Raw genomic sequence first — 13254 nt, 5'->3', positions numbered from 1 at the left:
AGGAAACCGTAATACCCGGAGAAAAACCCACGCAGGCAATTCAAACTCCCCACAGGAGAATCAACCTGGATTCTAACCCAGGACCCAAAGCTGCCAACCTCCGTCGACCCCATTTCAGGAGTACCCTTGTCCCATTTCCGGAGTATTTCCGGAGTGAATGCGATTCACGCAAAATCGATATAAAATGTAAAAAAAATAAGCGTAGGACAATTTAAATCAAACTGTTATTATCATGTTTATACATTAATTGAAATATTGTGTTTTTGCAAACTATTGAAAAAGTAAAGCATACTGAAAATAAGTTTATCTTTGTGTTTTGGTCCTTTTATGTGCGTTTTACAGTCAGTAATTTCACCATGTGTCATGCTGAATTTGCAGTTGAGCAATGTGCCAATGCCGGTCCATTTGGAGACGGTTTCAAGATGGAATATCTTGTCGAATACGAACTAATAAGCGTATTGGTTTAGTAGTTTCAATCAAATTCCAATGTTTGCTTATGCCGAGCAGGCATATTTTATAGACTTACCAGTGTTGTGTATGCCTGCTAGAACCCCTGAAATGATAGTTGTTTCAAAACAAAAGACTGATGGTTTAGTCAGCTTAATAATACTTCCCTTATGAAAAAAACGAAACTGTTAAAGTGATAGAGGGGTACCTATGCAATCGATTGCCACGCTGAAGTCGCACAAGACAAATCATTCGTCAGAACTTGTAACTCGGATGATTGACAATTGGATTGGATTGGATTGGATTGGATAACTTTATTCATCCCGTATTCGGGAAATTTCGTTGTTCCAGTGGCAAGAGGGTGAGGATGCAGGAATAGGAAAGGCATTTTAGACATAAATAGATAGGTAATAGATAGGTAATAAGTAGGTCAAGAAATAGATACATGAATAAATATATAATTAAATAAGCGTGTTGCTTAGGACATATATACATACATACATACACATAAATGTACATGCATGCATACGGTAGGTCTTAACACCCAGCCATTTTTTTGTTAAAGAGCCTGACAGCTGATGGGAGGAAGGATCTGCGGAAGCGCTCCTTCCTGCAATGAGGGTGCCGCAGTCTATTGCTAAAGGAGCTTCGGAGGGACTCCACAGACTCATGCAGGGGGTGGGAGGTGCTGTCCATGATGGACATCATCCTGCTCAGCATCCTCCGCTCTCCCACTTCCTCCACAGAGTCCAAAGGACAGCCCAGAACAGAGCTGGCCCTCCTGACCAGCTTATTCAGCCTGTTCCTGTCCCTCTCCGTGCTCCCGCATCCCCAACAAAGCACTGCATAAAACACTGCAGAGGCCACCACAGTGTCGTAGAAAGTCCTCAGCAGTGTCCTGCACACTCCAAAGGACCGTAGACTCCTCAGTAGGTAGAGGCGGCTCTGGCCCCTTTTGTACAGGGCATCTGTGTTTGTGGACCAGTCTAGTTTGTTGTTGAGGTGAACACCCAGGTACTTAAAATTCTCCACGATTTCAATGTCTGTACCCTGGATGTTCACCTGAGTGGTCTGTTGAGGATTCCTCCGAAAATCGATGACCATCTCCTTTGTCTTACTGGTGTTGATGTAGAGGTGGTTTTGCCTACACCAGTCAACAAAGGCTGTGATGACTCCCCTGTACTCCAGGTCGTTCCCGTCCGTCACTCGTCCAACAATAGCGGTGTCGTCAGAGAACTTCTGGAGGTGGCAGGTGTCTGTATTATGTTTAAAGTCCGATGTGTAGAGGGAGAAGAGGAGTGGAGAGAGCACTGTGCCTTGTGGGGCCCCCGTGCTGCAAGCTACCACATCAGACGTACAGTCCTGGAGTCTCACATATTGCGGTCTGTCAGTGAGGAAGTCGATGATCCATGCGGCTAGGTGGTTCCTTACTCCAGCCTCTTCCAGTTTCCCTCTCAGTAGAACCGGCTGAATGGTGTTGAAGGCACTGGAGAGGTCAAAAAACATCATTCTCAGCGTGCTTCCCGCGTTCTCCAGGTGTGAAAGAGACCTGTGCATCAGGTAGGTGGTAGCATCTTCCACACCAATGCCTGGACGATAGGCGAACTGCAGAGGGTCCAGCTCTGCATTCATCAGGGGGCTGAGGTGATTGAGGATGATTCTCTCCAATGTCTTGATCAGGTGAGAGGTTAATGCTACCGGCCTGAAGTGGTTTGGCTCCCTGGGGTACGCAGTCTTAGGAACTGGGACCACGCAGGAAGTTTTCCACAAGGTGGGGACCTTCTGCAGACTGAGGCTGAGGTTGAAAATATGCAGAATCACTATACCAAGCTGATCCGCACACTCTCTCAGTAGTCTGGAGCTGAGGCCGTCTGGACCGGTAGCCTTCCTTGCCTCGATCTTCTTGAGCTGTTTTATCACCTGATCGACAGTAATGCAGAGACCGGTGGAAGAGGGGGAGGAAGAGGAGGAGGAGAACGAGGGGGGAGCGTTGCTTCTGGTCTGGGGGGTCAGGGGGGTGGGGGCAGGACTGAATCTGTTAAAGAACTGATTCAGTTCATTGGCCCACTCCCTGCCGCCAGACTCCGGGTCTCTCTCGCTGTTGCCTCCATGGCCCGAAATAGTCCTCAAGCTCCTCCAGACCTCTTTGGTGTTGCCTCTCTGGAGTTGGTTCTCCAGCTTCCTCCTGTAGATGGTCTTACCCTTCCTTATCTCTCTCTTCAGCTCCTTCTGGACCATTTTCAGGCTCTCTTTCTCCCCAGACCTAAAAGCCCTCTTCTTCTTGTTCAGGAGGGCCCTTAGATCCCTGGTGACCCACGGCTTATTGTTGGAGAAACAACGGATCTTCTTGGAGGGTACAATGTTCTCAACACAGAAGTTAATATAATCTGTGATGCAGTGGGTCAAGCTGTCAATGTCATTACAATGTGAATTGCACAGCACCTCCCAGTCAGTGGTCTCAAAACAGTCCCTCAGTACCATGCTGGTCTCCTCGGTCCATCTTTGTATGATCCTCGTGGTAGGTTTTATTTTCCTCACCATAGGGATGTAGGTGGGGATCAGATGGACCAGGTTGTGGTCTGAGCGGCCCAGTGGGGGGAGGGGGACTGAGCTGTATGCCTCCTTTGTGTTGGCATACAGCAGGTCCAGAGTTTTTTGTTCCCTGGTGTGGCACTTCACAAACTGAGTGAAGGTGGGGAGAGTAGAAGCCAAGGGAGCATGGTTAAAGTCACCAGAGATAAGAAGGAGAGACTGGGGGTGTGACGTTTGCAGCCGGGACACAGTGGCGTGAAGCAGCTCGCGGGCGACTGTCGCATCGGCCGAGGGACGTATATACGCAGTTATTATGATAACGTGCGAGAACTCCCGGGGGATGTAAAACGGCCTGATGCTAACAGCTACTAGCTCGATATCTCGAGTGCAGAATCGCTCCTTCACAGTAATGTGCCCGGGGCTGCACCATCTACTATTAATAAAAACAGCTAGTCCCCCCCCTTTCTTCCTACCACTCTCCTCAGCATCTCTGTCCGCCCTCACCAGCTGAAAACCGTCCAAGGAGACGAGAGAGTCCGGAATTAGTTCATGCAGCCAGGTCTCCGTGAAGCACATAATGCAGATATTCCGAAATTGTCGTTGTTGTTTGGTCAGCGTTGTTAGCTCTTCCATCTTATTGGGGAGAGATCTTACGTTCCCCATAATAATAGATGGAATGCTGGGTCTGAAGCGTCGCTTTCTCTCCTGACATTTTCGTCCAGCTCTGCATCCTCTTCTCTTCCTCTTTAACTCCGCGGGGAGGCCCAGGTCCAGGTCCAGGGGAATCCAGGTGTTGCGTAGCGCTAACAGCTGATCCTTTTGCACACCCCAGCGGAGGCATGGCTGAGTGGGTCAAAATATAATGTCCAGAATTCCCAAAAGATAAACTAAACTAATAGCTCAAAGATTGCCTCTCGCACAACTTGAGTCTCGGAGTAGAGTCTTGAAAGTAAAGTTTTAAAACATTAAAGTTTGGAATATAATATATAAAGCAAAGTAACAAGTAAAATCTTAAGAGACAATAAAATGTAAAAATAAAGGATAAAAAAGCTCTAAAAAAGCCCTAAAAACACAGAATACGAGTGAGGGTTTAGGGAGCCACTGCAACTAGCAGCCGCTTTGAACGGCGCCTATGATGATGATGATGATGTTACCGAATTCTTCTGGTTTACAGTGCAGTTGAATCAAGATGGCGGAAGCCGTATCAATAGTGTGAATTTTGAATAATTTAAATTGGAAATTTGGTATTTTCCGAAATGGTTCCTTCAAAAAAAATTAAGTGACAACTTTTTGGGATTAGTGAGGCTGTCAGGAGTCCCGGAGTTTGCGATGCATTTCCGGGTAAACTCCGGAATTTCCGGAGTAGTTGGCAGCTCTGAGGACCCCAGAGCCATGAGGCCAACGTGCTAACCACTCAAGCCGCCGGGCTGCTTCAAATAAAACAAATACACAAAAATAGACATAAAACCTAGTTGACTGAGTACTGAGAGAGGAATTAGTCTGGGCTTTCTTCTTTCTTATTTCTCTTTATATTACTTTATCTTGTATCTTTTTGCCTAAGCTTGTCTCATGCTGGCTTTCTCTTACCCAGAGCGCTTCTTCTGCTGCACTTATCTTTCTACTTAGCAAGCATAAGCTCACTCAAGCGCCACAGCGCCAATTACAGGAGGCATGGTGAAACGAACATTAAAATACACAAAAAATACAATGAAACTAAAATGTGGCAGTTACAAATTTGATTCAAAATAATTTAATAATTGATGAAAGTAACAACCAACTCTTTGCAAGCAACTATAGTTTCGCTTTTTTTTTTAACTTTCTGATCTGATCTGAACTTTATTTCATCCCGTATTCAGGAAATTTCCTTGGTTGCAGTAGTCTGGAGGTGATCATCTTCCTTGCCTAGATCCTCCTCAGCTGTTCTATCACCTAATTAGCAGCAGCGGAAAGGCCGGTGGGGGGCTTCAAAGCACAACAAGCACACAACTCTCCTGTTGCAAGCACTCACAGCTCCTCCATCTAACTGGGGAGAGATTTCACGCTCCCATAACAATGATGGAATACTCGGTCTGGAGCGTCGCTTCTTCTCCCGGCACAATCGTCCACTGCTCACATCTGATCTCGCCTGCATGACAGCGGAGGCACAGCTGAACGGCTCCAAAGACGTCTAGGACTAGCACAAAGAAACCAAGCCATGCGATGGGTGGGGTCAAGTCGCAAAGGTCATAAAACAACAAAGCAAAAAGCACAAAGAACAAAGCAAAGTATATGGGAAAGAATTAAGAAATATTAAAATGCAATTATAAAAAGATAGAAAAGCTGCAAAAACACAAAATGAGCAAGAGCGGACGAAGCTACCGCTACCGGCTGCCACTTGAGCGGTGCCATCTTGGTTGCAGTAGCAAGAACGGAAATAGACACAAGGAGAAGACATTGTAGAGTTAAATAAGACTGGAACCACACACAGGAAGTCTTCTACAAGGTGGGAAACTTCTGCAAACTGAGACTGAGGTTGAAAATGTGCAGAGTCACTCTTCCAAGCTTATCCACACAGTCCCTCAGTAGTCTGGAGCTGAAGAATCAACAGTAACATAGTTCAACACTCTTGATACTCCGTTTCCGGCCTGGTAACCGCCGACAGCTCTTCCATCTTATCGGGTTTCCCCCCAACTCTGGTGTGGGCAGTCTGGGTTCGATTCCCAATTGGTGGCAGTGTGAGTGGTTGTCTATGTCTCTGTGTGCCCTATGGCTGACTAGTTAAATTTAAAGTTTATGTTACGAGCGCATCCGTCAAGTCTCTCTCTCTCCCATCCGCAAACTCCGCATTGTATTAAATGTCCACTAGTTATTTGTTAGTCTGTTAGTAGATGGTGAATTACAAACAATAAAAATGTTTTTCCATTGTCATATCCTGTTTTTTGTGTTTTTTCAGAAGGTGGGAGCGAATTTACTTGTATTTAGTTCATTTCTTAGGGAAACGTTAATTTGAGATACGAGTAAATTGACATACGAGCTCAGTCCCGGAACGCATTAAGCTTGTATGTCAAGGTATGACTGTATTGTATTTTTAAGTTTTCATGTACAATATCATGGTCATTTTTTTCTAACTCAACATACGATTGGTCGTCACCAGGATCGAAATAAAAATTCTCACCATTAGGTGGTAGCAGTGCACAATATATATTTACCGCCTTTCAGGCCTCTACTGTCTTCAAGTATTCTCGAAAAGCCCCCTTCCTTTGATTAAATTTCATTACAGTAATACCTTGAGATACGAGCTTAATGCCTTCTGGGACCGAGCTCGTATGTCGATTTACTCGTATCTCAAATAAACTTTTCCCATAGAAATGAACTAAATCCAAATTAATTCCTTCCCACTGATAGGTCTGAAAAACAACTTAAGGAGCAGGTTAAGAAAGAGTGAGACCAATTTAAAGGAAATAAGTTTATTACAAGACTGCAGAATGGGGAGAGCTCGAACAGCGTGATCGCTCACAGTCTGTTGTCCTTGCAGCTCTCTCCGAATGACCAGTGAGTGAGTCTTATATACAGGCAAAACTGACAAGTGTCAGCAGGACTTTGGACAGATACGTTTTAGTCATTTGTAGGGCAAAAAGTAATTGATCAGTGACAGACAGTTGAGTGTTTGTGCTGACATGTCAACCCAATCACAAGACTAAGATTGATTAATCAGTCAGACAGTTGAGTGTTTATGCTGACATGTCAGCCATTCACAGTTTGTATGACAACAATGCTTTTATACTCACAAAAACTGATATAATCTTACAATTTCCTCCTGGTGTGAGTATAAACACATCGGAACCTCGTTCGTTAGCGACGCAACTTTTGAACAAAATTCTTCACAAATTACTTCGAACTGGAGTTTAGATCGACCAGGAGGGGGCAAAAAACCCTTGTGCAGGGCGAGAGGGAGAGTTCCTTCCTTGACCTCCCACTTGGGATGATTGCCTCATGGCCTGGTGTCTCAGAATAGGAAAGACATATTAATCAGTGTCAGACAGTAGCACAACATCAGGGTCAGATTGGGATATGGATTGTTGCATGTGTATACGAGTCAGCATTGGCTGGGTTTCAACAATCATGGTACGTTCGACTGTGGCATTAATGGTACGTTTGATCAAAGCTGAGAAGCAGGGCAAACAACAGGTTAGGATAACAAGCATGAGAGCAATAACAGTTACGAACGGTACTAGGGCTTTCAAAAGAGTCTGTGTCCATGAGACCGAGAGGAACCAGTCAAGCCATCCTCGTTGTGGAACCGGATCTCTGGTCATAGTGTTCTGTATGTTCTTCATAGTTTGTAGGGCATCATGGACAAAGTAGGATGCGTTGGCAGGGATGAAGGTGCAGCATGAGTCTCCTACCATGGCACACACACCTCCCTACTGGGTAGTTATTTGGGCTTCTCGGCCTTGTTGTAGTCGGACTGATGCGTTGACGTAGGCCTGGAATCTGTAGTCAATGGCCTCCAGACGTAGGGTGTTCCTTGCTGTTCCTACCCAGGGGAACAGAGCTATCAGGATTTTGGAGGAGACTGACTGGTGTTCGAGGGGGACATCCGAGCCCCACACTGGATCATGGTCAGAGCTCCAACACTCGTTCATCAGCTTTGCCGGTGGTGGCCAACTGGTAAAGTTACCGGTCAAAATCACACGGTGTGGTGCGTCCCCACGTGGAGAAGACCAGCACTTTCTTTTTATCACCTTGACGAGTACCAGGTCGCCTGGGGACCTACTGTGTGGGAGACAGAGAAGATGTAGGCAGATCATTTGCATTTATCACAGTTCTTTCTTGGAACATTTTGCATAACCACTGAGTGAGGGGATCTGTTTCTCCTTTCTCTTCTACCACCAGGTCTTTTTCCCACATTGGTAAGTGGAAGGGTCTGCCGTTCACTGCCTCAAATGGTGTACATCCCTGTGCTGTTGGAATGATTCTCATGTATGTTTCTACCAGGCTCAGGCATTCTGGCCATGGTTTTCCCGTGTCTTCCATGGTTTTTCTGAGTCTGAGTTTTACTGCTCCATTGATTCTTTCAACGAGTCCAGCACTTTGGGGGCGGCAGGCGCAATGATAATTCAGGTTGACTCCAAGATGCCGTCCCACAGTTTGGACCACGTGGCTCACAAAACGAGCACTATAATCATTCCAAATGACTTGTGGTATTCCATGGCTTGGAATGAACCTTTTGCATATGGCTTTTGCAACTGCCATGGCATCAGCTTTCTTGGATGGGCATATCTCACCCACTCTGTAAGTGTGTCAATGATCACAAGACAGTACTTGTATGTGCCACTTTGGTTCAGTTCGATGAAATCCATGTTCAGAACCTCGAAGGGATATGTCCCTGTTTAACTTGTTCCACGCTTGGGTCGTTCATTGCCTTGAGAGTTGTGTCTACAGCCGGTGAGACAGTTTTTGCAAAAAAATTAAAGTAGGTTTGGAGACCTCTGGGACTATACTATCCCTCCTGTTGAGACATGGCTCCTGCCATGGCTCAATTTGGCAATTACTTCAAACAATGATCGGGGGACGCATGGCTTGTTTGCATAGAGGCCGTTCTTGTGTTGAGTGGCTCCTTCTGTTTCCCATTGTAGTTTCTCTTTTTCTGGTCGTTTATTTTGCATGTCTCTTAGGATTTCGGCAGGGATTGGGCTGTGTCTTTCCACCGTGGAGTTTGCCGTCTGTATGTTTGCAGAGTTTGCGGCTTCTTTGGCTGCTTCGTCTGCTTGCTTGTTCGCCAATGAGACTGGTTCTTGTCCCGTCGTGTGTGCTTTACATTTGCAGATAGCCAGCTTCTTTGTTAGCTGTACCGCTTTCAGGAGTTCTGTGAGAAGCTCTGCATATTTGACTGGGGATCCATTGGACGTTTTCATTCCTCGTTTATTTTAACCCTTTGTTTCGAAGGTTTAGTCTCAATTGAAACGCTTTGTGCAAAAGGTGGATCCTCATCTCCCTCTCGGCTATTTTCATGTCTGCTGGTTGGTCAGCAACACGTGGTATAGACGTTCCAACTTTGGGTCGTGGTAGTGCTTCTTCTTTATACTGTAGGTTGAGCACGCAGGCTCGTGGCACCACCGTTGGTCCGTTTCCTGTTGAGAAGCACAGTCTCCTGCTAACCCAAATTCAATGCGTTTCCTTAAAGATTTTTTATTTATTTTTTCTTTTTCATTGCCCAGAAATTCCCCATTTCGCAGAGCAGATTATTTGTTCCTCCACGTCAAGTTTGACATTTGGAGTACTGCTGCTGCATTTTCATCAAAAATTACATTTGACGAAATATTTTTTCCATAATTTGTCGCCGCGGTCCCAGAAAAAGGGCTTATTAGCGATTTCAGAAATCAATTTCAAATTTCCAAATCCTTTGCCGCCATCCCTAAAAAGGGCTTATTGGCGATTTCAGAAATCGATTCCAAATTTCTAAATCCTTTTCCACCTTGATATCTAACCGATTGATTACATCTCAGTGGCCAACCAATCAAGAACACAAAAAGACAGACAAACATTCACGCTCACTCATAATCAGACATCAGTGGTCTGCAAATTTTCATCACCGGTGGAGACCGCCATCCCTGAAAAGGGCTTATTGGCAGCTTATCACCTTTTGCTGTCCTATCAGCAATAATCATTCTCAAAAGAAATAGGTCAACGTCATTTGGTTGACATCAATTGTTCGATATTTATGCAGTCCGTAATATTCTATTAGTCATTAATATGACCCACGCCAAAGCGTATTTCACCTGCTCAGGACAAAACAAGGAATGCTTCCCGTGCACTGAAAACATCCCATGCCTCTTCCGTCCTAGGGAAATCATGCCTATCCTAAATTAATTATTTTATCTAAACCAGCCAGGTACACTTTACCTAATAATTTGGATGAATGCCATTTTTGCATTGTCATTTTCATGTTTGATATCATTAACAACCAAATAATTCTTAATACTTAAGGTCATTAGCAAATCACACCTATATTGCTAACTCACCCAAGATAGCTAAATTTACTGGCTGAATTCCTATTGAACACCTATTGACTTGTCTCACCCCCAGCAAGGAGACGATGTAGATAAGAGCCATTTTCTACAGCAACACTCTGCACACAAAATATTTTAACTCCACTCTACTCTCCTCAAGTCAACTCTCTGCACACCTTCAGCTGCTTTTCCCACACTTTCTTTTCTATTCACTTACAAAACTATTTTCTTCAACAATTCCCTTTCTACGTTCATCAAACCTTCCATATCCTTCAGATTGGGACAGAAACCATGCCTCTCCACCCATTGCGGCAGACACAGGCAACCCCGCACATACCCACTTACTTAATAGTTTAAACAACAATTCTATTCTAAATTTATCGAAATTGATCTCAATACTTCGTGATTCACCCAATATCTCTGAACACATCAAGATCTGATAATTGACTGACAATATATTTGCATGTTCAGCTCGATAGATACAGATTGGTAGCTCTAGCTAGTCCAACCTATCACTAGCCAGTAGCCAATCATAGTTTGTGAAACTTCGGAGTGTGCAATAACAATGTGCAATATCCTAGATTGTGCAATATTTCAGAATTTAACTTGCCAGGATGTGACTTTTTATATTTTTATATTACTTATTTATGTTTTTTTACTGGGAAAATGCACTTTGTGGAGTAGCACCACCAATTTTGTTATACGCAGCTGTGTATGATGACAATAAAGGCTTTTGATTGATTGATTGAGAGAGAGAGAGACAGTTTGCACGTCAATGTACTCGTAACATAACAAACAAATTTAAATGAACTTGGATTACGATACAAACACTCAAAAATAAGTTTAATCTAACTTTAAATTTAACCTAATTCTAATTTTGTTTTAATTTTTTTTACCTTTCTTCTCCGTGTTGGCTCTTTTTGCTCCGCCTCCACCCTGACTTTCAGCCGGGGTTATCAAGGGTTGTTTGCTTTTGTCTTCCCTTCAAAATATTCCGAAAATGATGCACACAGATGTCCGCATAATCAGATAATGAACAACCAATTGCCAACTTGTCCAGGAAGTAATCCTCTTGTATTGGCCAGCAAGCGCCGCCACACGTACACCACTGTCATATTTTTAAATTATTTCATGCTTAATATTGATTGTCATCATACGCCTTCACTTTGCACAACTCTTCATTCCACCTGCTTGCTTTGGACCCATTATTGTTCCCTTTATTCTGCACTGACTAACGGGAATAACTCGGAAAAAATGCAACGCTCCGCTCAGTGCTAGTAGAGATCTTTACACGAGGGAGTTGTGGCGAGAAAGACAGTGCGGCTGAAATCATAAGCAGCCTCACAAGTGTTGGCCACCTGTCTGTCTCGCATGCTCGTATCTTAAGACAAATATTTGCTTGGAATTTTACTCGTATCTCAAATTCTTCGTATGCCGGGGCACTCGTATGTCAAGGTATTACAACAGGGGTGTGAAATTCAGTTTGGTTCGCGGGCCACATTTATGCCAACTAGATCTTGTGTGCTGGAGTAGTTTATTTTTGGCCAAAAAAGTTCACTTACTGGCCGTCATTACTGGCAATAATGGTCCAATCTATTTTAACTGGGAGGAGCGAATGAATGAACGTTGATGTAGCAACATCAATGTCACTGAAAGATGAGCATTTATGGTCACCCACTGACCCACCAACGCACCAAATCACCCAACCACCCACAGAACAATCAAAACACCCACCTACCGTCCATCCATCCCTTCATCCGGCAAAAGAACAAATCTGAAACACAATATCACACATCTTACAAAATAGGTTTTACGACGCCCCTGTGGAAAAAATAAAAGCATTTCATTCTGTATGTACAGTATGATTAAGGTACAAAGTGCTTGTGAGGCAAAACAACTCCGGGGATGGGATTGGACCCCTAGCAGACCGCACCGGGCCAAATATGTGACACCACTGATTTACAATGTGTGTCTAGAACATCGTAGTTTATATTACCTGCATTTTTCCTTGACATTTGAACCATCTTTAAATGTCAAAGCATTGTAAAACCACATGATGATTCCAATTCAGATATAAACTATAATTTTTGGAGGAATGCAAATTAATTCTATATTCTGTTCTTATACATCATGGTGGCCATTTGTGGACTTTACCAAAGGGAGTGAAGGAAGCAGGACAAACATGAAGTGAATGACCTCAGGAACATTGTCTCCTTTAATCAGTTGTTTGAGGAGAATGAATTCACTTCTTTGTAGTGCCTATGGGTAGTGCTAGGAATATAGAATGTGTCACTAGTTAGGTTATTCAGCTGTGGACAAGGTGTGCCATTGCCTACAGATGGCAAACTTAGATGCCCCCCTCTTATCTTACATGTTACTGCCTATTTTAAATGATTTTTGATGATAATTGGAGAGATCCTTTAAAAATCAACCCCCTTTTTTTATTTGTTTTAGTATTTTTTTCCTGTCCACTTTTTCAGCGTGCTATTCCAAATTCAAAACTTCCAAAATGTATGCCAGACAACCTTCTGATTTTGTTCCTAATGTTTATGGTAAAAACGCAGGTGAGACACAGACGTTCAATTCATTTAAACTGGGAAGCCTGGTTGTGAATGATCATGTTTCATTGGCATAGATGGCACTGGACTTTCGATCCATTTCATTTGCCCCTCCCAGTCAAAATGGATTGGAAGTCGAGGTACTGTCAATGAGTCACTGAAGGAAGTGACCTGAAAATTCCCCCAAATTAATTGCAATTGACAAAAAAAATCTACAAGAAGTGACTCTAGGCAAAGCATCTTCACACAGTTTTCCTTTCAAATGAGGTTTTTCACATGGATTTTACCATCCAGTAATGGTATGTTTTTACTGCCTACAAATTATTTCTACAAATGACACACAAAAGGGTTAGGGTTTAGGACAAGATAGATTCATTCTAGCAGATAATATAGCTATGTTGACATCTGGCAGCTATTTTAGTGGAAACACCCAGTGGTGGGCCGTGCATTTCAAACCTACGCCTTCAATCCCCCCTTGCGTGTACACAATGACTGGTGCTGCAACAGTAGGATCGTTAACACTCACTGTTCCCCTGATTTAGAGCTCTTGGAAGTTTCGTGCAGGCCCTTCTATCTACCTAGGGAGCTAACGATAGTCATTGTAATGGCTGTTTACATCCCACTGGATGCTAACGTTAGCACGGCACTTAGCCTCCTGCTAGCGACTGTAAACAAACAGCAGCTTGACCACCCCGATGGAGTCCTTATTGTTGCCGGTGACTTCA

Source organism: Stigmatopora argus, chromosome 1 (assembly GCF_051989625.1).
Source record: "Stigmatopora argus isolate UIUO_Sarg chromosome 1, RoL_Sarg_1.0, whole genome shotgun sequence".
NCBI classification, from domain to species: Eukaryota; Metazoa; Chordata; class Actinopteri; order Syngnathiformes; family Syngnathidae; genus Stigmatopora; species Stigmatopora argus.
This window is presented reverse-complemented; position numbering follows the sequence as displayed.